Consider the following 7,037-nt stretch of genomic DNA (forward strand, 5'->3'; position numbering starts at 1 on the left):
GCTAGCAATGCAGGCAATCAAATTAAAGCTTCAAGCATGGGCAGAAAATAATGGCATTTTGGGAGAGCTTCAGAATGGCTTTAGAATAGGTAGGCGTTTGGATGATAACTTGTTTGTTCTTACTCAGTGTATTGAAATATCAAAAGCAGAAAGCAGACCGTTGTATGTGGCCTTTTTGGACATTACAGGAGCATACGACAACGTAGACCGCAGCATTTTGTGGGATATTCTGGAAGGGGAAGGCTTAGGTAACGATTTTATACAGCTTTTGAGAGAGATTTACCTAGAAAATACTGTTTGCGTTGAATGGGAGGGGATGAGGAGCGCGGAGAAAGTTCATATCAACAAGGGACTGAGGCAGGGGTGCCCTTTATCCCCGCTGCTGTTTATGATGTACATGGTGAGGATGGAGAGGGCGCTAGAAGGAAGTAATATCGGGTTTAATCTCTCATACAAACAGGCAGGTACAGTAATAGAGCAGCAACTCCCAGGTTTATTTTATGCGGACGACATTGTGTTGCTCGCAAACAAGCAAAGTGATTTGCAACGTCTGGCTAATATCTGTGGACAGGAAGGCAACAATTTAGGTTTGAAATTTAGTGTTAGAAAATCAGGTGTTATTGTATTCAATGAAAACAGTGAACAGACAGTGGAGATACAGGGCCAAGAAATACCTCGGGTAACAGAATATAAATACCTTGGTATATGGATAAACGAAGGCAACGGATATATGGAAACACAGGAAAAAACCATAACAGTCAAGGGGAAGAGAAATGCAGCCATAATGAAGCACAGAGCGCTATGGGGATACAATAGGTACGAGGTCCTCCGAGGTATGTGGAAAGGGGTAATGGTTCCAGGACTTACTTTTGGAAATGCGGTTGTTTGCTTTAAATCAGGGGTACAATCAGGCCTCGACGGGAACCAAAGGTCAGTGGGTCGCCTCGCATTGGGCGCTCACGGGAAGACTACAAATGAAGCTGTGCAAGGGGATATGGGCTGGACTAGTTTTGAAGTGAGGGAAGCTCGCAGTAAAATTGAGTATGAAGAACGGCTGAGGAATATGGAGGAAAGTAAATGGGCTGGGAGAGTGTTCAGGTATCTGTACAGGCAAAACATTGATTCACAGTGGAGGAAAAGAACTAGGAAGCTTACCAGCAAGTATGCGGCCTGTGGGGTGGGCAACACAGCAACAAAGAAGGTCAAGCGGAAAGTCAGAGAGGCTGAATTAATCTCATGGGTGGCGGCAATGGAAAAGAAACCTGCCATGAGTAACTACTTAAGGGGAAAAAACGAAATTAGGAAAGAAACCATTTATGATAACTCAAAGGGAAGCTCATTACTTTTCGAAGCGAGATCGGGATGCCTTAGAACACGCACCTATAAAGCGAGATATAAGAAGGAAGAAGAAGCATGTGCTTGCTGCGGTAAAGCTAGGGAAACGACGGAGCATATTTTATTAGAATGTAAAGACATCTATCCAGCGGTCGATTTAGGCACCACTGGCCTCCTTGAAGCCCTTGGGTTCAGCGGGAGCAATGGTAAAGCAAACAGGTCCGCAATAGACATCAGTAAGAGGCGATTGGAGGATTGGTGGAAGAAAAGTAGGGAAACTACAAAAGACGGAGACGTACAAAAGCACAGTTCGCAATAGGGTATCAGAAAATTTGGACGTGGTAGTTCATAGTGGTTTTTTTTTCATTGGTGAATCTAGGTAGGATATTAGGCAGCATAGTAGCAAGAGCTTGGTGGCGCAAGCCACCGCCCCGTTCCAAAGGGGACGCTCATAACATCCATCCATCCATCCATCCATCCATCCGGAAACGGGGTTTTGCACAGTATGGTCGCTTTACCTACTGGGTTCTGGCTGATGCGCATCGATCGTGCTCCCGCCAGTTAGGTTGCTGTGTGGCAAACGTAGCGCCTACATATGTATGTAGGCGCTACGTTTGCCACACAGCAACCAAACTGGCGGGAGCACGATCAAGGCGCAGCAGAATATATGTAGCGCTGAGTCATATCGAGTTAAGGCACACTCTGAACTGACTTTTAAGGGCATCCCGAGCGGTTTTTCGTTTATTACGCCGCCGTTACCCCGAGTTGTGCCGCCGCGCTCCAGCTGTTGCATTTCGTCAGAGTGCGGTTTCCAGGTGGCACGATGGCCTCGACTGGAATAAACGCACACACCAAAGATTGAGTAAGCTTGAAAATATTTTATTTGCATTTTACAAGTACAACAAAAAGCACACGTCTACGGATCCACACAAACGCGGTTACATAGTCAAGAAATGGCTCATTAATAAGGGTAGCACAGACGCACAAGAAAGAAGACCTAAGCTACAAAACGTACAGTCGGCTGCTAAACATTACTTCCCTGTCACCGCGTGTCACTTTTATACAGCATCTTTAGAGCACTACCAGGCCGGGTAATTTGGCGAAAAGAACGCAACAGCTTACGGCCGTCAGCTGCCTCTTCCTTACGGGTGTCATAATTATCCTAATCTCCGCATCAATGTAGTGCAAGTCCGCATACAGGTATCTGTATCTGAACCACATGTGCCAGTTTAATACATGTGTAGTGAAATTATGATAACCACTGCGTCTTATCAAACGTATTGGTTTTACAAATGCGCATTACAGCTGACGGAACGACATACTGTAAGTGAAGCACAAGAGAACAAGGACAAAAGGAGGATGCAACACTTGAAGAAGAAGTGAAGAATTAGTAGGCGTACAGCAAACAAGCGATGACGGAGAACACACAATGATGCATCGGGTGTTCTGTGACATCGGTTTGCGTACTTACGGTGTTATGGAGATCAACGGCATAAAAACGTACCTTCAAGCGTATTCCGTCAACCTCCGCCGCATTCATTATGATAATCAACGCCTAAACAAAATGAGGCACTATTTTTTGCCAAGAGTAGACCTCTTTACAGCAAGTCTATGTAGTGACTCGCAGACGAAACCAGCATGCTTTCGAAAATGTTTTACCGCCGTAGTATTCGAACGCCAACGGCCAGGAAAACACATCGATACCAATAGGCTGTCGGCTGTCGGTGGGTAATCAAGTACAAAAACCTTGACGCTATGACTGAAAAGCAGCTTCAACAATCAAATTTAAAAAAAAATCAACTGCCTATTTGCCTGAGGTAAAAAAGCATCCTTAGACACCTCGATTGTTTATGTCAATGGTTTGTGTAAAGTAAAAAATTCGGCATGTTCAGCGCCCCTAGCAGAGAAAGCACAAATTAAAGTATTCGACCAAATTACAGTAGCTCCACTTGCGCGCTTACGCTGAAACGCGCCTCGATCGATTTTTCGCCCTCTGTGGCCATTTGTTGAACTTGAGAGTGTGTGGGGCCTGGCCAGACTTCGCCCTCTCTTTGTCACGCTTGATAAATTTCTAGTGCGCCGTTCGGTTGCTCTGCTGCTGACGGTCGCGACGAAGGGGACTGTGCATCGCCGGTACTTTAGCACATGGCGCTGTCGAACAGTAGTGGATAAAGCCCCTCAATTTTTCAAAAGTAGTGCCATTCTTAGATCTTTCCGCCACCCCGCTCACCCTGGCGCGTCCTCCTCCACGCCTCCTGTCGCCCCAGCCTCCTCCGCTCCCCCATTGGCCAATGTGTGTCACGTCGAAGGAGGCGCCGCGCTTTTGTATATTTTTTTATATCCAGCGCAGAGCAGGCGCCGCGCTTTTGTATATTTTTTCTTTCCAGCGCGCGCCGCCCTCCATTGTTGGGCCTGCGCGACGAAAGTACGGCAGGCGGACTGACGGAGTGCGTTAGCGTAATAGAATGTGCAAGGCCGAGAACTTAATTGCGATGCCATGCTGCTGCGCCTTCGGTTGCCGCAACAGACACAGCGAGGGCAAAAAGCTTTTTGCTTTGCCGTCCGGCGGGCGCAACGCAAAAAGAAGTGTGGATTCGCAGGATCGGGCGGGCTGACTTCGAGGAAGTGGCAAAGAACGCACGGCTTAGTGAAGTAAGGGCCACGGCTACTCACAACCTCTTATTTTGAGCCTAGTTCACGCCTTCCGCTTCGAAATGTGTGTGTTCATGCTCTGCGTGGTTTTTAGCGCGTTGTCGGACTTTTTTTTTTCGAATGTGCTCTCTTTGTTTCATGTAGTTTCGTCTTGCGGTGAAATTCACGCATCTGCAGCTGGCCTGTGACATAAAAGCGACTTTATTCAGAGTGTGTTTTGAGCTCCACCAGAAGTTAGCACATTCTCGACGCTTTTGCAAGGCTCACTATGAGTTACGATGCAGTCTTTTAGCTTCGAATGTACGCCCGCATGTGCTGATTTGGTTTGTGGTGATTAACGTTTTTAACGTACCGAAGCGACTAAAGCTAGGATGGAGGTCGTAGTGGATGGCTCCGGATAACTTTATCTAGCTTGCCTGGGGATGTTTAACGTGCACTTTGATCGTAGAGTCGTACGTGGGCCGGTAAATTCCTCGTTGGCGTTTCATAATACTCGCGTGCTGGCGCTGCTTTAGAAGTTGGCGCCTCGGCGCGATTGTATTTCTTCAATAAATTTTATTTACTAGTTGTAACAACTTTTCATTATTTCGTATTATTGACGGCGCCTCCAGGGCACCAAAGCGGCAACGGGAACACCAAAGCTAGAACCAGGGCGGGATGGGGCTTGCCGAAGCCTGTGCATGCCAAGGGGGTATAAGATCGCGGACAGCCAATTTTGTATGCGAACACTCCCTGCGACGCCTGCATTAGTGTAATGTTACGTGCTCTTCAGAGGCCACCGTTAGCCATTACATGTGCCCTCCTGGAGCAGTACTTGTAAAAAAAAAACAATATATCGTCACGATTACCAAAGCACCACGCAATGAAAAAGACGGCCCTGTTGCCAGGCGTTGCTGACCGCACACAGCCGGATTCTTACGCGCCGACCGAACAAAAGTGTCCTGCAGGTACGCGAATGAACCTACGAAACCACGTACACATACTTTCACGCTGTCAACACCCGAAACTTTGGTAATTGCGCGCGTGTTTGAGTACACCGCGTGCTTGCGTCGTGTTTCAGCAACACGAACTCTCAACGTCGCGCGCTTTACGCCTTAAATACGCCTTGAATAATGGTCGTTTTCTCTATTTCTTCCGCAATTCCAACACGAAATTCTAAAGGCCAGTTACCGACTGACGAAGAAAGATCTCGATTGAAAAAACTGCTCCGCAGGGCTCGAACGAACTTTTCTGCAGGATTTCCTCCCGTAGAGTGTTAGCCGTCGTCTGCTACGGCAGGCCCACCACTGGCGGCGCCATCGTCGAGGCCGCGCCGAGCGGAGGAGGAGGGAAGCGAATGGCGCTACTTTGGGAGATTGAGGGGTTTTAGTAGTGGACGGCCGCGGGGCGTCAAACCGCGCTACTGAGAAGGAACGAAGACTCGTTCTTAATGTTGTTTTGCTTATATTCACCATACCTCTCATATGAGTGCATTTCGCTGGCGTCCACCGCTGCTCGATTTTAGACAACACAACGAAAGCAGCCGCAGCGGCGGCTACGGTGACGCGCGCTTGCAGGTGCCAAGCTTTACTGCCGGCGCGGGTTCTCTGTCGATATTACTCTTCCGGCATTGTCTCCAGCAGTGGGTTTATTAACTATAGCAGTGCGCCTCTTCACACTGCTTTAATTTGCTACTACAATACACAGTCCGTTATGAAACTTTCTTTACAAAAGTACCATCAGAAAGAGATGATTGGAAAGACTAATCGGAAAGACAAGTCGCTCGTGAAAGTTTATTCACGGAAGAAAATAAAAATTGGGGTTCCATGCGTTGAAGAGGTCCTCAATGGGATGAAAATTCGCCGTCGACTGCGATGACTTGGCCTACTCGCCTTGGCATCGAGTCATAGAGCGCGGCCACTAGCTCCGGACGTCCGCGTAGTGCTTCCCACTCTTTCTTCACGGCATGCCAAAGCTGATCCGCTGTGCCACCACACAGGCGCCGTGAGGCAAGAGTCTTCTTCAACATTGCCCAAATGTTCTCGATGGGGTTAAGATCAGCCCCGTTAGGCGGCCACGGAAGCTGACGCACGGCGTAGCTCTCCAGAAGTGCACTCACAGCGCGGGCTTTGTGCACAGGGCTGCGGTCGTGCTGGAACATGTAGCACCCGTCCCGGAATGGCCCGTCCAGAACGTATGGAATCAAGTGCTTGACGAGGAGTTCGCAGTACTTCGACCCAGTGAACGAGCCCTCAATCCGCACGAGTGGGCCAAGGCCGTCCTTACTGATGGCGCCCCAAACACTAACCGAGCAGCGGCCGCTGCTGAGCACGCTGTGGATGTGGCCGGGGTCATATCTGGGCATATGAGAGAGCAGTCATTAACATATGTCGGGTACAAAACTTAACGCGCAGCCACGTCACTCTGCTGTAGAAAAGAAAATAATCAAAGCTTAAATCATACCCTGTCTAACATTCAGCTCGCTGATATGCAATGACGCAAAAGAAACACTTCGTAGTCAATACTGCGCCTACGTGTAGTCATGCAGTAAGACGAGAAATGAGGCTGTACAGCATTCTTAAGGCTAGTATGCGTTGCAAACAATCCCTATTTTTTAGCACTGACTAGCTATGCAAACTTTACCCGCAACTTCCCTCAGCTGCAAGGATGACAGGTCGTACCTGCTGTTCAACGGACGCCACAGACGCTGCTGTTGGTCCCAGCGTGTGCTGAACGTTGACTCATCCGTGAAGATGACCTCCCGCCACTCCTCTGCAGTCCATTGCTCGAACGCTCGGGCAAAATTCAGTCGCTCTTCCCTCTGCTTCGTCGTCAGGTGCGGCTTCTGAGCGGCAACGCAGTTCATGAGACCTGCCTCTCGCAGTCTGCTCCTGATAGTCTCGCTGCAGCAACTGAGGTCCAGTGCGTAGCGAATTTCCCTGGCGTTCAGAAAGGGGTCAACAACAGCGGCAGCAACTATCTGTTGGTCCTCTTCCAACGTTGTAAGCCTTGGCCGCCCACTGCGCTGAGCATCAGCAATTCTGCCGTATTCATCCCTATAGGCTTGAATA

Source organism: Dermacentor variabilis, chromosome 9 (assembly GCF_050947875.1).
Source record: "Dermacentor variabilis isolate Ectoservices chromosome 9, ASM5094787v1, whole genome shotgun sequence".
In the NCBI taxonomy this organism is placed as follows: domain Eukaryota; kingdom Metazoa; phylum Arthropoda; class Arachnida; order Ixodida; family Ixodidae; genus Dermacentor; species Dermacentor variabilis.